We start from the raw sequence: 22,235 nt of genomic DNA on the forward strand, positions 1-22,235 counted from the left end.
ACTTTGGCGGGATTTTCTGAAGAAAAAAAAATTTAACTAGGGTCATCCAAAAAGAAAGAATTGATTATTCGGCTTTACAGAGAAGACAGTCAGATTTGATTTTTTTTATCTTCAAAGAACGTTTTTGATGCAGAGAGGTACGTACCTCAGTACTGTTGACAATTATCGGTCGCTGCTCCAGCAATTTTGTACATGTTGGAGAAGCGTGAGGGGAGGGAGATCGTGAAAAGAATTCCGTGTATAAACCGGGCAGTGGCACTTGACTTTAAAAAAACATCAGTGCAGGGAATACCGGGCAAATGTATACCAGGCAGTGGCACTTGACCTTAAAAAAACATCAGTGTAGGGTATACCGGGCAAATGTATACCGGGCATGTGGCACTTAACTAGACCTTGTATATATTTCAGACATTTACCAAAAGTCTAGTCAACTAGACCTAGTATAAGTGCCACTGCCCGGTATACCCTATACTGATGTTTTTTAAGGTCAAGTGTCATTGTCCGATACATATTTGCCCGGCATACCCTACACTGATGTTTTTATAAGGTCAAGTGCCATTGCCCGGTATATATTTGCCCGGTATACGCTACACTGATGTTTTTTAAGGTCAAGTACCACTGCCCGGTATATATTTGCCCGGTATACCCTACGCTAATGTTTTTTTAAGGTCAAGTGCCATTGCCCGGTATACCCTACACTGATGTTTTTTTAATGTTCAGTGCCATTGCCCGGTATGTACTTGCCTAGTATACCCTACGCTGACGTTTTTTTAAGGTCAAGTGCCATTGCCCGGTATAATTCTCACATTTCATACTTTGCCTAAAAACATCCAACATTCTATACAATGCCGACGTTTCATACTTTGCCGGTAACATACATATATTAAGATCTAACTAACTTTAAGTAAAAAGAAATTTAAAAACAAAAGCAAAACAGATAACAATAATAAAAAAAAGACATAACGAAAAAATTCAACAAATAACATATTTTATACGAGTTCGAAAATGACAGCAAACGTCGAAAAAAATAAATATAAAAACAAATGCGAACGGTGACGGTAAACCTTTGAAATTTAGCCAATACGCCAAGAAAGCGAACAAAAAAATCCCCAATATTCTCAGTGTAATTACCCTTTTTCCCTATTTTTACTCATCCGACGAAACTCTAAGTTTTTAACATTATGGAATCGTCCTTCCCCTAGTCGCTTGTACAAAATACTGTTTTGTTATCTCAGCGTAAGCAGTCGGTCCAACGCAGACATTATCTCGCATTGCGCAAATATTTATTTCGAATTTGTATTGATTTTTTTATTGTCGACTAGTGCTTTAGAGAACAAATAATGACTTTGTCCAAGAAAAAACACATTATAGCTTAGCTAAATGAAGAAGATGAAGCTATGTTTAATGTTAAAATCAAAATCTTGGCTGATTTCACAATGCTCTGTTGGATGTTGTCTGCCATTGCTTCTGTCGTTAACGTTGCATTCCAACTGCAGTTCATTCGGGCGGCAGTTGTTGTTCAAGCTGAGCGTTCGATGACGTATGCTGTCTAACTCACAAATTGGCCAATCAGGGGTTTGCGCTCGCTTTAAGCTGACGTTTCGTAACGCCAACCTGTCCTAAGAAATCAGGCCTTTAGGTTTCTGACAGACTTAACGGTAGGGCATAGTTACATCAATAAGCTGACCTTTTTGATTTATCTTTTTTGAGACAGTACTTATGACATTGCTTTGAAATTTTTTAAGGGACATTTGTGATTATATCAGTTGTATGCTGTGACAATATTTTTGTGTTAACAGGAATTCTATTTGAGTTAGAAAGACTTTGCACAAAAAATGAGATGAAACATTTTTTTATAAAGTTCTCAGTTCATAGTTTTCGAAAAAATATTCTGCCAAAGATATGTGTAGCGTGTCTACCATTTACAAAAGTACAATTCCAATTCACTAGTATATAAGACATGTTAACTAGATTCAATGTTGGGGTACCTTTTCATAGATGACGGTTGATATGGTCGATAACTACTCACTCCACATTGGTGACCTTCAGAGGTGATGTAAACTCGCCTACCTTGACAGAAACTCCTTCCTCGATTTGAACACGCCTACCTTCACAGAAACTCCCACTTCGATTTGAACACGTCTACCTTCACAGAAACTCCCACTTCGATTTGAACACGCCTCCTTCGATGGATAGTCCACATTGAACAGTTGACTTGCTACATGTGACTGCGACCTCATCCACCTCCTCGCGCTGTTGCTACTCAGTCTCGATCACACACAACGTTGGCCTGTATACAGTCGACTGCTAATGGCAACACAGGAGCAACAACGACCGTGAACTTAATACAGCTCTCACGATCAGCAAAAAGTACGGTGACCTCTCACAAAACTGCAATGAATTAACTAGTTTTATCCGTTCATCGAATTCTATCACAGATATAATTTTGGTGGGGGAGATTTCTGTAGCATTGTAGTTTATCTACCACCACAAAAATACAATTCCAATTCATTAGTATATAAGACGTGTTAACTCGATTCAATGATGGGGTACCTTTCTATAGGTGAAGGTTGACATTGTCGATAGCTACGAGTTCCACACTATGTATTAGCAGTTATCACAGTGTAAACATGCATATAAAAGTATTCTGTTTAAACAGCAGATGTACAGAAAACAGCATCTTGTTTAGATGCAGAGAAAAGGTACATTGAAAAAGGTCAGTTTTAACATCATTATTACCGTCACCTGAGCTGTATGCTAAAGAGAAGTAAGAGGTTGTTTATCATTATTTCAAGCTAAGAATGCTCACTTATTCAAAACTAAAAAAAATTATAAATTCCGATAATTCAGTATAAATTACCTATATTATTTTATGAATATATTTGACCGAAAACAAATTATACTCCATTATAATTTATAAACTTCACCTTGAGAAAGAAATGTTTTTAAAAAATTAAAATATTAAAAGGAGAAAATATGGCGCATATTGCTTTAGGAGTTAAAATTTTTAATGCGCTTTTAAAACTGATGGTAGCTTTTCTACATTACACAATCAGCACCGAAAATAAAGCAGATGTTTTGCTTTAACGGAGAACACAGTTAGTGAATATGGACAGTCGTTTGCTGAAGCATGCGACATTTTAAACAACTTTGGTTAAACAACTTTGGTATTACAACCTAACTGTGGTACAAATATACTGTACTGTAATACAACTGTACTATAATACAAAATATACACGTTGCCATCATAATACCCAATATCAATTGCGATACTTTAGACCAGAGTGTTTCAAATTTCAACAGACAAATTTAAGAGGGTGATGAAAGACGTCAAGATGCCTACAAGCAGAGCTAGCTGGAAATTCGAATTACACTGCGAGCTCACAAAGACCACAGTGCTGATGTAAAATATCCTAAATGGTAGCCGGATCATGGGTTAGAATTTCTTTGTCTCTGGGCTAACCGTAGAATGTTTTCTTCTCCATGTAACTCAAATGTGGGTTAGTTCTATCAAAAAGACTTCCACGGTGGCTAGTGTGACACAAAACCTGTTTCTGGAGATTCTCTGTTTTCTGGGTTGGATTCAAAATTATTACAATCCAAATTAATTATAATTCAAAATTATACAATTGATACCTTCAAACTCAAAAACAACTCAACAGTCAAACACCAATTATAAAATTAAAATGAATGAGTTGTCCAAAGTGGCACCCACTTACATGATTACACAGTCAACAACGACGTAAAAATGATGCACCGACGCGGTGTGTCTACTAGTCATTTTTACGTTGTTATTAAGTACTAGGTGTGTTTTTAATTCGCTCTTTGTAGTCAGACCTCAACTGACTTCCACCTTTTGTCTCCTTTGGACTCAGTTGTTGTTGTAGTTCATTTACGTCGCACTAGAGCTGCGCAATGGGCTATTGGCGACGGTCTGGGACACATCCCTGAGGATGATCCGAAGACATGCCATCACAATTTTATTCCTCTGCAGAGGGGATGGCACCTCCACTTCGGTAGCCAGACGACCTGCGCGCGAAGTCGAGCACTTTACGGTAAAACAGTTTAACGAGGACCAATACCGCACACTCTCAGTCCCTACGCAGACTGATCCAAGTGGTCACCCACCCGCACACCGACAGCAGCTAGTGATGCTTGACTTCGGTGATCTGCTGGGAACCGCGTCTTAAGGAATAGTCCACTGAGGGATCCTTTAGACTCAGAGCCTACATAGGTTTTTCACGATGTTCACCCTCTCAGCCACCCCGGTTGAATTCGCTCGATGAATTTGTCGGTTAAATTTATAATTAGTTAAGAGTTTTTAATTACTTCTTAGCGTAATTCATAATTATTAAAACTAGGATAAAAAAAACTCGCTTTCACACCAATTATAGTTAAAATTCATAGCTTTTTAATTTGAATTTTTAACTAACTAACTATTTCTTAACATTTGACAAGAATACCATCTACCTAACTAAATCCTTTCCAAATTGCATTTCAGTTCCTTTCATCCTAAGTAATGTAGAGTTAATAAGATAATTCATTTCGCAATTTGCACATCTTTTATGTAAAGTAATTTCGTTTGCTGCGACGAAATTACTTTGTAAGTCCTTTGAAGATGAAGCGTTTTAACTGTAATCAACTCAAAATGATGGTTAGTTTAATCAAAGGAAATTGATCAAAACTTCGCTCAAATTATGAAAACTTTTTATTTTTATTAATGCATCGAAAATTTCATTGCAGAAACACCCTATTCCATACATTAAAAGTACGATGACTTATTAAAATTTTACAAAAACTTATTGAAATACTTAATGAAATTTTTAAAAAATGTTTTCATTTTTAAAACAAGTGGTTGTGATAGCTGTCCTCATTGAACTCTACATTGCCTGCGTCCTTTAAACAGGGCCATGATTTTGTTTGAATACTTCCGGCCATGAATAATTCCGAGCCGCGATGGCTGAGGGCTCGCATCTAAATTAGGCAACCCAGGTTCGAATCCTAGTAATGGCTGATTGATTTGAATCAAGCTCCCGACTCGAACCGATCACAGTTTTGACGTAAAATATATGCAGTGCTACACTAACTATGGGTTAAAATTCCCTTGCTATTGAGCTAACTAGGGGAAGTTTTCGTGTTTTTTTCACTATGCTACACAAACAAGGGTCATTAAAGCAAAATGTCCTCCACGACGGCAATAGTTTATCTAATAACATATTAATCCAGTAATTTTTGCGTGAGAATGGAATAGCTGTATTCAATTCAACGGATTTCGAGAGTTGGTGATGAGAGCTGCATTAAGTTCACCGGGTTTTGAGCACTTTCCGAGAGAGCTGTATTAAGTTCACTGGTTGTGTGCGTGGTAGCTCCTGTGCTGTTAATAGCAGTCGATTGTGAGCAAGATCCCGTTATGTGTGATAGGGACTGAGTAGCAGCAGGGTGATGTGGGCAATGACGCAGTCACAAGTAACAGGTCAACTTTTTAATGTGGACCAACCATCGAATTAAACATGCTGTAATCGAAGAGGGGGGGTAACTGCTGAGGTAAGCGAGTTCATATCACGTCCGGGTCACCAATGTGGGGAGAGTAGTTATCGACAAAGTCAACCTTCATCTATCAAAAGGTACAACAAGATATAATCGAGTTATCATGTATTATATATACTAGTGAATTGGTATTTAATAATTGTAGTGGTAGTTACGCCACAAGGTATTCATGTCGTTTACTAGGGAATCGATATTCATAAGAATAATAATAAATAAAAAAGATTTCGGAGCATCAAGATTAGTTGATGCAAAATGAGTGGAATTATAACGGAGTTAAATAAAGGGACTTAATTTTGTCAACAGGCATGAAAACGACTTTAAGACCAACCAGTCAACATTCTTGTGGTAGCTCCATAAGAGGCTTGAAATAAAATTTTATGCTATATAGGTAAAATTATTTTTAAATGTAAGTTCGTAAAATAAGCACACATAACTAGATTTGTGTTGAAAAAAAACATTTTCCCTTGAAGAAAAAATTAAAGTCCTGCACTTCCTTGGGATAAATGAAAAAGTATCGTGTGTCACAGTGTAAATAAGTGTTCACATTCCACATAAACGTACGTCATCCTCCTCTAAAAAAGGGAATGAAATTAATGATTTAACCTAAATATTGCACTAAATTATTTATGCAAATGATGCAGTTCGTTGCAAATTTATTTGGATTCATTAATTAAAAAAATCAATAATTTCAGAGAAGTTTCAAACTTAGAATCTAATGATATATTCATTTTATTAAAAAGCTGTCCATTTTTTGTTGAAACACGCGTTTTGAGCTGTGTCCACTTTCTTAAATACGCGTTTTGAGCTGTGTAGACTTCTTTAATCATGCAATTTGAGGTATGTCCAGGAAGAAAAAAAAGCTCATTGACAAGATGGTGCCTGTTTTTACAAGTAACAACTGCATATGTACTGAATTCAGAAGATCTCCACTAAGAGACGTAAATATTTACATTGGTCCAAAGTACGGTGCACAATTAAGTGCGCAGTAAGACCAGTCTGAATTACTTTTAATATTTTTATCGGATCTTTACGCACTAGGACTCAACCTTAATGGTTAGAAAGGCAATCTAAAATATGATTATGAATTAGACCAGGCTATATTTTAAATTACGAAATCAGACACGAAAACGTACTTTCTCTGAACAGTCATAACTTCGTTTCGATACATTTGGATTTCTGATGCATTAAATATAGGGGGTAGCAGCAATCTGGGAAATGCATTCCTAATACTTTGATCAGGAGAGTGCTCCAAAGTTTGGACCCCTTATTGTTAATTTTACTTTTTGCGTATTTCACCATATTTCGAGAAATTTTTAAGTAAATTGAAAAGTCTTTGCACAGAATTATAAAATTTGTTTATCCCGAAACAATTGCAAGCAAAAAATAATTTTATTAAAAATTTATTATTTTTTGTTATTTTATTTAATATTAGTTGAAAAAATTACGAATTATAAAGCATAAAATTTTCTACATCCATTTTAAAGAATATAATTTTGCATGAAAAAATGCAACATTTAAACGAAATTGGGCGAACAGTTCCTGAGAAATCAAGTTTTAAAAAAGACGCATATTATATTATAACCGTCGTTGAACAGCCGACCCAATTTTATGGGTTTACGACTACTAATGTTCAACTCCGTAGCCTTGTAATATTGAACCCAATCCAGAAGACAAGGGAACTCCTGGATCAAGTATTAGGTGAAATTTGCCTTCGCAGAGGACTTTTTGATGGAATTAACCCGCATATGCGTTACACGGAGAGGGAGACCACGAGAACCTCCCACGGCTGATGGCAAAGGGACTCTAACCCATGATCCGTCTACCACTGCGGATATTTCACGTCAGCACTGTGGTCGGTGCAAGCCGAATGCGGAATTCGTATCGACTGGGATTCGAACCCGGTTCGCCACTTTGAAAGGCGAACTCTCTATCCACTGGAGATCCGATCAGTTGATTGAGTACTAGTTTATTTTTCGCTCACAGTACAGCACATTTTCCTATTTACCGAAAGCTACATTTTTGGCTTCAATGGTCCCCATTGGCAATTTTTTGACGTATGGTATCAATTTCTCAAATGCTAGGTTTAGAAAACACGTGTGTTCCTAAGCCTTCTGTTAGCAGTTAATCCTTACTTTCGTTAATTCTTGCTTTCTGTAATTTTTATTTCTGCTTCATTCCCTTAAAATTTTGCGAAACAAATGAACGTGGATCTCATGGATTATTTCTTTCAACCACAAAGAGTATTTGATTCGCAATCTTGTCGAGCGAGACCACAGAATGTCTCGGAATATCTTTAATGATTAATAAAGGACACTTTACATTCTTGTCTGGGATTGTTCTAGAATATTTAATAAAGGACTCACTCCTCTTTTAATGAATTCCAGAGCAAATAATTAACCTGTCTTTAAAATATTCGAAGAACGAACTAATCTGGAATGCGCACTTCATGCCTTTATTAGATAAACGAGTTGCTCATTTCCTCGACTTTATTAAAGGCGAATTCCCTTTTCGCTTTGATGCGATCGTCGGGTAAATAAAAGAACCCCCAAGATTATATTTCATACATTTGTGCCCCATTATTAATGAAAGATAGCACAGATTTTTACGATAAAATACAAGAAGGTGTATTGAGTATTTGGAAATCGTATTCGATGTCGAAAAGCAAGCGAAAATGAAAGGAAATGCCATTTTAAGTTGCGTTTGTTTTGGTAATATTTGAAGCTAGTAATCAAGAAATGCTGATTAGCTTTACTCAGCTCATTCTGGGAATCTCCAATTTAACATAAGTCTTCAATATTTATGTTACGAAAACTCTAAAATCAAAAATTAAAATATTTACTGCTAGTAATTAGTAATAAAACGTGCATACACTTTTGAAAAAGTTGAGAAAGTTTTAAGAAGTGATGGAAGTTCATTTGGAAACTGAGGCAACCAATGTTTTTTTGTTTCAGGACCTGCAAACATTTTTTTTTCAATTTTAGTTCACTCACAAAACATGGTATATGAAAACTTCTTTGTACTTTTAATTAATATTAATTTTGTTCATTTTAATTCTATTTGTATTTGTTTAAGTCAGATTACGGTCGAAAATTTGAAGAGGGTTCGGTTGAAATTTGAAACTGATAGCCGTTTGGAGGACAATATTTTAAGAGCAGTAGGATGAGCTATCAACGATCGAAAAAAAAATAAACCTTATAGTGTCCTTCAGCAGCTTATTCAAATTAAGTTTAGGAGCTCTGCTGGTCAGAGAGGGTCCTTAGGTTCTATATTCTACTAGGTTCTGCCTTTAGCTATCAGGTAAACGATCGAAGCTTGTATTACCATCTAGTTCAGGTCTCCAGTCTCACAGTTGACTGATTGTAAGACATAGTTCCCAGTATATCGCTGTAGTGAGACATCTATGGTCAGTGTGCAAGTGGGTGACCACTTTGTTCAGTCTCCAAATGGACCGAAAATGTGCGGTATCGGTACTCCTTTAAACTGTTCTACCGTAATGTGCTCAAATTCGCACGCATGTTGGCATGCTACCAAAGCACGGGAGTCATCCCTTCCGCAGAGGATCAAAATTGTGATGGCATGTCTTCGGATTATCGTCAGGGATGTTTCGAAGATAGTCGTCAATATCCTATCGTGCAGCTCCAGTGCGACTACCACTACTAGTAGCACAGAGATCCAGTTGAAATTTAAAGAATCCAACTTGCAGGAACGATTACAAATTTTTCATTGGCAAGAAGCGTTGCTTGGTCAGAAATCGATTATTACTTGGATTCTCTTCAGTTAAAAATAGAAACATTCAGAATGTTGGCCGTCAAAATTATTAATGGCAGTAACGTCTCTTTGCAACGTACCTGAAACTAATTAAAACTTGTATTGTCCTTCAGAAGCTTATTTAAATAAAATTTAGAGTTCTACTGGTCAGAGAAAAGTCAAATTCTCTTTTGGAGATAAGTTCAACATTTAGCCCGCAGAAAACAATTGAATCAAGAATAATCATCTAGCAAAAAAAATGAGTTGAAATTTAAAAAGCTAACTTAGCAGGAACGAGGACGAAATTTTAATTGGAAAGAAGCTTGTCTTGTAACCGTTTAATATTTGTATTTTCTTCCAACATTGGACGCCAGTTAAAATTTGAGACTTCCAGCTGGTTAAAGAAAGGAAGAACTTAAAATAAGTTGTGCTTTCAACAGTAAGAAAAAGTTAGAAACTTATATTGTCATCCAACGTAGCCCTCCAGTCCGAATTTGAGACCTCAAACTAACATGCAAATCGACAGTATTTTACCTGTAAGATTCAAACATGAAAGAAAGTGGCGAAACGTAGTATAAAATTAACGATTTGTTTAAACAGTAGGATAACAGTTTGCTATCCTTCATTACACAATAAGTTTTTATCCATATTAGAAGTATAAGTGAATAAATTTTAGGATGAGATATATATTATTTTGCACCGTATTTGATGCTCTACTCAAAGTGACTAAGAAGTCTAGATAATTTCAATACAATACAAAAAACAGGTAAAATTTTAAAAAGTTTTGCTAATAGAATGCACTTACAGCAGTTTAGTGATTCATTTGCAATGAAACAAAAAATATTGTTAAAATTTATACGAAACACTAATTATAAAATAAAACTATAAAATTAAACACTAATCCTCAACTTCTAAAATAATGGGGAAATTTCTTAAGATTCCTATTTTCAGCGTAGTTGCAAGCTCAGAATATTTTTAGCGGAAATTTTAAGAGAATGTTGCACAAAATCAGCTTAGAATTTCAAAATCGTACTTTATTTAGGTTTGTATTACGCAATTTTTGGTTGTTTCTTTTAAAACAGACGTCATTAGTTTCCATAGAAACAGAGACTCTTAGCTTTTCAATGTTTGAATAATGTTTAACCTGTTTAAAGCTATTCGCTCTGTTGTTAAAATACAATAAAAAGTTGCGTTTGTTTGTTTAATCATAAATATAGTAAAGTTAACTTCAAAATTTTACACAATGTAGAAAAGGCTAGATAATTTATTACTTCGAAGTATCTGATATTATTTTTTTATTAGAAACTAATAATTATGGAGGGAAAAAAATCTTTTGAGCAAAATAGCTTTTTCTGACTTTAAGTATAATCTTTTATTCTTAATCAAAGTAAGACATACTAAGATACGTTTCTATCTGTTTTTGGCGGAAAATTAAAAAGTAATTATTTAAAAACAAAATAGAAACAAACTCCGATACCTTAAATTCTTTAACCAATCATAACTATTTTTTGAATTTCAGCACAAAAATACAAAATGATCTTTTTATAGACAGCTTATTTCGGTCAAAAGTTTTATGTAATTAAGAAATTTGCATTAAGAAATATAAACTAAACTAAACTCAGTGGCGTGACAGCCCATAGAGGGCCCAATGTGTCCATCTCAGTTTTCTTGACCTTGGGCTCTGGGGTGCAGGAGCAAATGTTCCAATCAGGTGGTCAGCTGAACGCGGAACCCCTAGTGTATAGTTCCCAAGCATGCTTGGTACTCATTTATCGACCTACTGGAGGGATGAAAGGCTGAGTCAACCTTGCCCGGCCCGAGGATTGAACCCCGTACCTGTGGCACGGGAGTGCGAAGCCATTTAAGAAATATGTATGTGATAAATATAAGTTCCTTATAATTGTTCATTTGCATTTATGTTAACCCAGTTTTGACAACACCATCATTTTCATTGTCCATTGCTTTCTTTTGACCATCAAATTTTTTTTATGTTTTTCTGAAATATATCGTGAAAATATGAATAAATTGATATGTTTTAACTAATAATTCAAACTTGTATCAAACATCGGTACCACGATTCATATTACCCTCTTTTACTCAAATTTCTTTGTTTTTCTCAGAAATCTATCCATTATTAATTATTTAACCGCACTAATTTTTTAACTATGATTAACTATTTAACTACAACTTAAGATTATTTAATTGGCAATTTAAACATTCGTCAAAAATCGCGCAATTAGGTAACGAAATTATTGTCAGCAATAACAAAATACAGATCAAGAAAATCTGCATCGTCAAAAATCTTATGGATAAAGATGAAGATGTACCTTTCTTTATTTATACTTCAATGATTTTCTCAGAAACACATCTGAAATATTTAAGTTTTCTAAAAATTTTTAATTAGTGATTGAATTTCGGCATTACGACTCTCTATTTTTCTACATTTAAACTTATTTGGTTTTCTCAGAAATATGCATTCTTAAGAAGTGTAATTTCATCAAACTCCATTTCATGGAAGCGATTTCTACTCAAACTATTACTATACTTCTATTTCTGAATTCATTTCCATATTCTAGATTTATTCAGAAAACCATATCTATGAAATAGAGCAATTTAGTCTGAAAGAATCGGAAAAAAAAATATTCTCTTAAGTTAATCAAGATATTCGACATCCTTTTCTAGAAGAACCAAATGCGGTTTGAGCTGCAAGACTTAAACGTTAACATCAATTTTTATCATTCCTTTTTATGAATCTATAGGCAGGCAAGTGTTTTCTAATGTCTGTACTGATACAAATTCAGTCATTTTTCATAAAATATTGCTGAAAAACCATTGTCGCAATAATGGGAGTTAAGTAATATTCAGCTCCGTTATAAACACACAGCTTTTGAGCTGTGTTAAAAAATAATAAATAAGAAAATGGTCCTCCTTGAATAACTTTAGAATGTAATAATCGAATCTTCACGTTATAGAACTGAATGTTAATGTTTTGAGAATGTGAAATCAAATATGCTAATTAATTAGTGCAGAAGAGATTTTAAGTCACGACATAAGCCACAAAAACGTTCTTTTCCTGAATAAACATATCATTTTTTGACAGATTCGGAATTCTGATTCCCAAAATTTAGGGGTAGCCGCAATCTGGGAAATAGGATGCTGTTAGTTTTGTTACTAAGGCGTACGTAAGTTTGAATGCCTTAATGTTACATTTGCTTTTTGCGTATTTCCCTATTTCTAGAAAACTTTTTAAGCGAATAGAAATTTTTTTGCTCATAATTGCAAAATTTCCTTATCTAAAGATAATTCCATGTAAAAAATAACTTTTGGCAAATATTTATTACTTTTATTATTTTATTTAGTATCAGTCAAAAGATTTCTAATCGAAATGTACATAATTTTACATCATTTTAAAGAATGTAATTTTACATGTCAAAGTACAAAATTCGAGGGAAATTGGTCGAATAGTTCTTGAGAAATCGAATTTAAAAAATACGACAAATTCGATTGTTTAAAAATTATTCCATCGATTTTGTTTACATTTTTTATTTTGACATTTATTTTATTATTTTATTTAGGAACAGTCAAAAAGTTTTGGACTGTTACTAAATAAAATAATAAAAAATAATAAATATTTACTAAATGTATTTATTTCTGTATGAAATTGTCATTGGAGAAACGAATTTCATAATTTTGTTAAAAAATATCTCAATTCACTTAAAGGGTTAACAAAAGCAAAAAATAAAATTAACATTAAGGGGTCCAAACTTGGGATTGTTTTCCTGAAAACACTATTGGGAATATGTCCCTGATTGCGGGTCTTCGCCCATGTTTTGGGGATCAAAAATCCGAATCCCTCAAAGAAATGGCATGTTTATTCAGAGTAAGCAAGTTTTTGTGTCTGATTTCGTAATGCAAAATCGCATCTTCACTAATTAGCATATTTGAGGTCACTCTCTCAAACCATTATAGTGTGTCCTCTAGAACGTGAAGATCCGATCATTAGAAAAAAAGTTATTCAGAGTGGTCCGTTTATTTTATGGAGAACACATTTACTATCAGCATTTTGACGCTGACTTCAAAACATGTCGCAATAACGCACTTCTCGTAATATGCCGTTTTCATTACATTGAGCTGAGCTTTTACTGTATCACGAAAATAAATTTCGAAATCGATTTCACAGATGGGAATAACCTCAACTATAGCACTTCTGCAATTTCCGAATTTATTCCTAGAATAAATTCTGAAAACCTTTTCTAGAAAATAAATCAGCGTGGTCTGTAAGAAATGGGAAAAAAATATTTTCTTATCTTTCGTAAATCAAGATATTCAACGTACTTTTCAAGAACCACAAAACCATGGTTGAGCTATAAGAATTAAACGTGAGATCAATATTTATCACTCATTTTTATAAATCTGTGGACAGGCAAGTATTTTCTGCTTCCTGTATTGATACAATTTTGTTCTTATTCTTGAATTTATTTTAAAAACTATAAAACTTTTCTATAAAATAAAGCAACGTGGTCTGTGTAAGAAAATATTTTCTTTTCTTACGGAAATCAAGATATTCAACATGCTTTTCAAGAACCACAAAACCATGGTTGAGCTATAAGAATTAAACGTGAGATCAATATTTATCACTCATTTTTATAAATCTGTAAATATCGTGTTTTCTATTTTTGGTATTGATACCGTTTTGCCCTTTTTCATAAAATATTGCTGAAAAGGAATTGCCGTAATATTGGGAGATTATTTATTTTAAGCTCGTTAGAAACACGCATTTGTTGTATATTTATTATTAAAATTTTAACGGAGACTTGAAAACTTGTCGCAATAGTGGGATTTTTGTAATATGCCCTTTTCTCATTACATCGAGGTTTTTGTTACTTAAAAATATAAATTTCAAAATCAATTTCATGGGTGGTATTACAATCAACTACAGCCCTCCTGCAATTTCCTAATTTACTTCAAGAATAAATTCCGAAAAAGCTTTTCTATAAAATAAAACAATGTGGTCTCGAAGAATGGAGGAGAAAAAAATCTTATCTTACGGGGAATCAAGATATTCAACACTCTTTTCAAGAACCACAAAACCATGGTTGAGCTGTAAGAATTAAGCGTGAGATCAATATTTATTACTCCTCCATATAAACTTGTGGACAGGTTAATGCTCCAGGTGAATCACTTAAGAACAGACCAATATAAGAAAATGAAGATTTACTGGAAAGGTTTTAGGATCGATGGACTCACCGTTAATGCCGAGCAAGTCGTAAATTTGCAAGGGAAGAAAATACTCCAGAAAAATTCGTTTTTTTTACTTTCCTTAAAAGTAAAAGAGAACAGCCAAGGAAGTACTTTTTATAACATTATATTTTGAACAAAATATCTAATAACGATTGGGAAAGTCATACTTCGAAGATTCAAATCTATATTTTTAGAAGTTAAATTGAGTCGGCGCAAGTGGATTAAAGCTCTACGTGTGGTTTGGGATTTTAAATAAGCTGTTGTTAGAAATTCCCATAAATCCGGTTTCATTTTTAACAAAACTCTAGAACATTTCAATCTAGTAAAATGCCAAATTATGCACATGAAAAACTCACAATTCAGCTTCAAAAGAGTGTCTTTGATGTCCTTAGTTTCATAGAGAACAAAAACAGTTCTTAAAGATCGAGAAATGATCTTTTTTTCTAAGCGTTTACAGGTCAGTTTTTCTAAAATCCTAAGATTGACATTGTTTTAGAGTGACATTGTTTTAAAGTTATGACCAAGAATATTTTGTCCGAATACACAAGCTGCTTGAATATTAACTAATAACTGCTTGTAACTGCTCTTAATCATACTATTACACATTTCAGTCCAAAATTTTCAGGTGGTGCAACTATATTTTGCATCAACATTAACTAACTATTCTTCTTCTACTATATTCTAACTATTCTGTTAAGATACCCAAATGCCTTCAGAGGCTAAATTTTGAAACTTTTAATTTAAAAGTTATTTACCTGGATTTAAGTGTATTATGCACTAAAATATAATATAAATACAAATAAAAAATTTAAAAAAAAAATTGTTTTAAAAATTTGAGTTGGAAAATGGTAAAAAAGTGGTAACAAAAGACCAAAAATTTGCGTATTTTTAAAATCACATAGCCTTGCAAAACTTTACTTCTTTTTTAATATTTTTGTTTATAATACTCATAAAAACTGAACTTAAGGGATAGACTACGCATCCAACATCATATTAATATTTAGATATTTTATAGCAAATATCAAAACTTATCTGACAAAAAAGGCCAAAATTTGCAATTATTTTTATTGTAGGTGCAAAGTATAAAATAATATTTTAGTTTAATATGCAAGTCCAATTCTATTTTCTAAACATATGTATAGAAAATGCAAAATTTCAAGCAACTCGAAAAAAAAATTGTGAGATACGGCATTTTTAAATGCCATAGCTCAAAATTTTTTCTCAAAATTTTCAAGATTTTTTTTAAAATCTCAAAATTTTTAGTTCATGATTTTAATGAATTTTAATGAAGGAAAATAACCCAAAAATTAGTTTTGGGGAAAAGGACAAAAAAGATTCATTTATCTATGTTAAAATCAAAATAAATGATTTTTAAATAATCATATCTCCTGTTCTTTTGGCTGTAGAAACAAAAATCAAACGCTTTTAGAAAGAGAATAGTGTATAATTTTATTTCATATAAAAAACGGAAAAATAATTTTTTAGTAGAAATCGGCTAGCTAAAAAAGTAGTAGCACTTTTACTGACTAACGATTCCCAGTAGAAAATCGAGCATCTATGACTGCTGTCAGTAAGCTGATAGATGACCACTTGGACCAACCTGCGGTGGGACCAAGGGTGTGCAATATCGGTTTCTCGTTAAAATGTTTTACCGTAAAATGCTCGACTTCACTTGAAGATCGTCGGGATGCTAAAGCAGGAGAGCCATCCCTTCAGCAAAGGATCAAAATTGTGATGACATATTCGGACCATCCTCAAAGACGTTTCCCGGACGCATGTAAACTACCTTTACATCTACAGAAACTAAAGAGAGATTTTGAGCTCGCTGATTGGATTTCTCGACAACGCCTTCTGTGACGTATGGCTATTTCATTCTGCAATGCTTGTTATTTTAAGCATAGAGTGATTTCTGTACTACAGCTTTTTTAAAACTTGAAATGTCAGTTTTTTTTCGCCTGAGAAACTGCCTGCTTTATTTAAAAATGAAATAGAAACTATTTCATCCAACATTATAACCCTTAGAAGCAATGTTCTAAATTTAGAAGATTACAACAAGTGAGTAAAGGAAGTTTGGGACTGGCAAATACGAAATGAAATTTCAGAACTTCAAAACCTCAGGGATAAAGATTTGTTTAATGGTAAGTAACTAGTTTAGTTACTTTAAGAAAAAATTTTTATTTAATTTTTATGTGAAACACTTTTTTCGTTAAATTTATGATTATCACATGCTCGAAGCTAATATCACTCTAATTTATTGAATAACATTGAAATCGGAGTTCAATTGTCTTGCTCAATTCCTATATCGATTATAAAATGAAAATTCAATAGTTTTAAATTGATATTTATCGAATTAAATTAACATTTAGTAGTGTCGCCATCTATTTTTAAAAAATAAAACTAAAAGTTATGCATTATGCCTACCTACTTATAACTTATTTTGAATGTTTTCTTTTGTTTGTCAAATGCTTAATAATACCGAAAAACTATTATTTGACTTCTAAGAAATTAAACAATTGTCTTTTAAGATATTTATTTTATTAATTTTTGATGCATTAATTTCCATCAAAATCAAAGAGAATGATTATGAATTGTCCATTGAAATAATACCATAAGTAATGAAAGAATAAATTTACAAAAAATTCTATCTTTTAATTGTAGTACATTTCTATTAGATTGTAAAGATTTTTTTATCATTTAATTAAAGAAAATTATTTGTTCGTCACCACACTGCATTTGTAAAAGTGCAGCAGGAAAAATGTAAAAGAAGTTTCTCAAAAAATTCCAATTGTCAAGCAACAATATCTAAAAGAGTAAAGTTGAACAAAAAAAAAATCAACAAAGAAATTAGATTCATATATAAAAGTTAGTATAATTTATGTAAAAACTTTTCATAATATTTACTTGAATGCAGGTAGTTCGAAAAGTAATTGATACATTCTTGAAAATACAAGTATATTTATAAAATAATAAAAAAAAAGTTATAATTCTGTCAGGGTCACGTGATGTAATAACACGCATTTTCTGATGTTGCGAGCTAAAAGCTTGATATTATAGATATGATCATTTTTTTTTTGTTTTGGTTTTTGGAACGATGGATGGAAAAGAATAATAAAATGGTGAATTAGTTTTTGTAGAATTTTGCGTTATTTCTTTTGTAAAAGGTTACGACTGACAAATGCGCGGGGAAACCCCCATGGATTTCAAAATAAAAGATTGGTAGTTGTTGGTTCTATGAATTTCAAGTTGTTTGATGGAAGATAGTGAGTTATTTAGATTGTCTTGAAATTGGTTTAGGAAGTGGCATTTTTTTTTGTAAGAAGGTGCAGTTTAGAAAGTAGTAGGTGAAAAATGGCATTTTTAGGAAGAGCTTTAAAAGTAGATTTGAAGTGTTTGGCGGAAGAGTTAGGAGAAACGGCAACGGAAGACATGAGAGTTACCGAATTAAAGAAGATTATATTGGCAAGTACGGAGTACGAAGAGGAGTTTGTGAAGGAATTATTAAAAAGAATAGTTAGTGGAAGAGAAGAAATAAAGCGCCAACAAAAAGAAGATGAAATTAGGCGACAAGAATATGAAATTAAGCAACAGGAAAGGGAAGACGAATTAAAGCGGCGAGAACAGGAAAGGGAAGATGAATTAAAGAGGCGAGAACAGGAAAGGGAAGGTGAATTAAAGCGGCGAGAACAGGAAAGGGAAGATGAATTAAAGCGGCAAGAAAAGGAATATGAATTGGAGAGGTTGAAGATAGAAGCTTCATTGGTACATACTGGTACTATAGGAGAGACGAGTAGCTCTCGAAATGAAGAAACAAGAGAACATGTACCTGGTGGATTGCAAAAATTAATGCGTACTTTTGATCCAAAAGAAGGTGATATAAGTTTTTATCTAATATTGTTTGAAAGACAAGCACGAAGAGTCCATATAAAAGAAGAAGATTGGGTAACGCATCTTGTTGGATTATTGCCTCTAGAAATGGCGAATTTAATTGCAAGGGAGCCTGAAGAAAAAGCAAATGATTATAAACATGTAAAATGTATGTTATTGAAAAGGTTTAAATTGAGCCCAGAAGCATTTAAAATAAAGTTTAAGAGACATTGTAAAGCGGCTGAGAGCACTTGGCGAGATTTTGGATTTGAATTGGCGAACTATTTTAACGAATGGGTTTCGGGACTAAAAATTAATGATTTCGACAGCCTGAAACAACTTGTCATTGTCGAACAGATAAAAGAACGAGTACCTGGAGACATACAAAATCATTTTATTGATGAGTGGAGTAGAATTTGCTCAGTTGACACACTTGCTGAGAAGTTAGATGAGTACGAGAATGCAAGGAAATATAACCAAACTACTAAATTCATTGCTTCTCAACCATATAGGAACTTATACGGGGAAAAACCAAACATGGTTAGTAGAAGATATCATACATTTGGTGAAGGATATAAACATGAGCATAACAACCATGGCAGAATTGATAAGCGGAGTTCTTCCCAAAATCCAGTCACATGTTTTAATTGTGGACGAGTAGGACACTTGGCACGATTTTGTCGAGATAATAAAGAGAGGAGAAGAAACATTGAAGGCAAAGTGGCCGAGGTTCAAGTATCGGAAGGGCAAGTATCCGAAGTTAAGGTACTCAGAAATGGAAATATCGAAAACAAAGTAGTCACTGCAAGATTTAACGGTGAAGTCATGATAGGAAACAAAAAATGTAAAGGCGTTCAACCAAAAATAGCTGCCCTTAAGAAAGTTAGAATTTCATATAATGGAAATGAATACGAAGCTGTAGTAGATTCTGGTGCACAAATAAGTGTATTTAAAAACGATATAGTGGGTAAGGAAGTGGATTACAAAGGACATATAATACTACAACCTGCGTTTGGCGAAAGTCTAAAAGCTGAATTAAAAGAAGTGGAAATCGCTTTGGTAACGGAAGGATATATTACGCCTATAATTAAAACGATGATAGCAGCCGTCAACGGGTTAAATGCTGACATTTTGTTGGATGCTGAAACTTATGAGGCATTATTAGAACAAAAAAGAGTATACAATCCCAGTTTTACTGCTGCTATGAAGCTAAGATCAGATTCCCGAAAGGAGCAGTTATATATGAGTGCAAGTGACGGAGAAGAGCAGCAGGAGCCAACAGTAGGTGAACGCGGTGATAAAAAGAATGGAAATGAAACCGAACGATTCAAGATACAACAACAAAGTTGCGATACTCTCCAAGAAGCATGGAAATTGGGGAAGCAAAATAAAGGAGGGTATGTGATACAAAATAATATACTATGCCATGAAGAGCTGTTGGACGGGAATAGAATACAACAATTAGTAATTCCCGAAATTAGAAAAGGTAAAATACTAGAAATTGCCCACGAGTCAGTATTCGGAGCACATCTAGGAGCTCGTAAAACAATTCAAAGAATTAAATTTTCCTTTTATTGGCCAGGGATGGTCAAGGAAATTAAAGCTTATTGTAGCTCATGTCATGGGTGCCAAGGTAGAAGAGTTGTTCGTTGAGTAGACAAAATTCCGATAACACCTGTGTCACGTCCTGAACTTCCATTCCAAGTGGTGAACGTAGATCTAATTGGTCCTCTAGATCCAGTATCAGCACAAGGACATAAATATATCCTTTGTTTGATGGACCAACATTCAAGATGGCCTGAAGCAGTCCCGCTCAAATCGTTAACGGCAAGGAATACATGTGAAGCACTGCTCGAAATATTCTGTAGGACAGGAATTCCAGAAGTAATCGTGGTGGATAATGCGACAAATTTTACGGCAAGTTTAACGCAAGAGTTTTTGAAGGTTTTAGGAGCTTGTCCGCGATTTTCAGCGCCATACCATCCGGAAGGGAACGGATTGATTGAAAGATGGAACCAAACTTTCAAAAATATGCTACATCACATTATTAGAGAAGTAGGAAGAAATTGGCATCGACATATACCATTTGTACTATGGGCTTATCGAGAAGTTCCAAATGCAACTACAGGAGTACCACCTTTTCTGCTAATGTACGGGAGAGAACCGAAAGGCCCGTTATCTATATTGAAGTCAATTTGGGCCGGAGATATGTTTTTACCTTTGAATATGAAAGGATCAGCGGAGGAATATTTAAAAGAGTTAAAAGGAAAATTAGAAATAGCAACCGAAAAGGCAAGGTTAACAAGTGATGTGCAACAAAGTAATTATGCCAAATATTACAATAGAAGGAAAAAATACCGGGAATTTGCGCCAGGAGATCAAGTACTTGTGCTAATGCATGATTCATCCAATTCATTATATGCCAGATGGATAGGTCCAGTAAAGGTAATTAGAAGAGTGAAACCGAATTCGTATTATTTGCAAATGCCTGAAGGAAATTTAAGATTATTGCATGTTAACAAAATGAGAGAATACAAAGCGAGAATTCAAACAGTTGGAGTTGTCTATGATATTGATGATGAATTTGGTGAAATATACGAAACACCAACTCTTCCTACAGATGTGGAAAGCTATGAAGCATTGAAAGGATTAAATTTGGATTACTTACCCAAAATGCAACAAAATCAATTGAAAGATCTTTTACATAGACGCAAAACGTTGTTTTCGGGGAAGATAAGGATAGCTAAAGTTGGGAAACATGCGATAAAGCTGAAAGCTGAGGAGGATACGATGAAACCAAAAACGTATAAGATACCAGAAAACTTAAAGGGGAAAGTGGATGCACAGATCAATGAATTGCTAGCGTTAGGACTGATTGAACCGGTGGTAAGTGAGATAGCACACCCGGTAGTATGTGTTCATAAGAAAGACGGAACAATCAGGTTATGCATTGATTTCAGAAGTTTGAATGCTCTTACCGTTCCGGATGCATATCCAATGCAAAATATGATGGAGTTGAATTTCTTAGTAGGAAAGAAGAAATTCATTACTGTGCTAGATATGTTGAAGGGATATTGGGCTATACCGATGGAGAACGGCAGCAAACACCTCACAGCATTCCGAACTCACCGAGGCCAGTACCAATGGAATGTATTACCCTTTGGATTAAGAAATGCTGCTGCAACCTACCAAAGAGCTATGTCTAAAGTGGTTCAGTCCATGTCTGATTTCACTTGTGCTTATATCGATGATTTAGCAGTATTTTCTGATACGTGGGAGGAACATTTGATTCATCTTGAAGAAGTTTTTAAGAGATTGGAATATTTTAATTTCTCCGTGAACTTGAGAAAGTGCGAATTTGCTAGACAAAAGGTTAAATACTTAGGACATATTATTGGTTCAGGTAAACATGCTCCTGACAAAGAACGAATAAGAGTAATACAGAAATTAGAGGCACCCAAAACCAAAAAACAACTGAGAAGTGCTTTGGGATTATGCAACTTTTACAGGCAGTATATTCCAAACTTCGCAAAGATTGCTCTTCCACTAACAGAGCTTACTAAAAAGAAAGTTCCTAATGAGATTCCTTGGAGCGAAGAAGCTGAGAAGGCATTCAAGGAATTGAAGACGTCGCTATGTAAGATCGCAGAGTTACAAGTCCCAGACATAGAGAAACCATACTACTTGCATACGGATGCATCTCAAAATGCGGTCGGATGTTGTTTAGGTCAGTTAGATGAAGAAGGAAATATTCGTCCCATAGCTTTCGGTAGCCAGAAGCTGAATTCAACTCAACAGAAATGGTCTACAATTGAAAGGGAAGCTTATGCTATTAT

At 34.0% G+C, this 22,235-nt stretch overlaps 1 protein-coding gene across 1 annotated transcript in view; it reads right to left on the minus strand.

Moving 5' to 3' along the window:
* The window catches only part of dysc (whirlin protein dyschronic), a 396,379-nt gene that overhangs the window by 181,784 nt on the left and 192,360 nt on the right, over positions 1-22,235 (minus strand). The gene's annotated exons all lie outside the window — the stretch shown is intronic.

This window comes from Parasteatoda tepidariorum, chromosome 3 (genome assembly GCF_982258835.1).
Source record: "Parasteatoda tepidariorum strain Cologne lab strain chromosome 3, Ptep-v5.0, whole genome shotgun sequence".
Classification (NCBI taxonomy): Eukaryota; Metazoa; Arthropoda; class Arachnida; order Araneae; family Theridiidae; genus Parasteatoda; species Parasteatoda tepidariorum.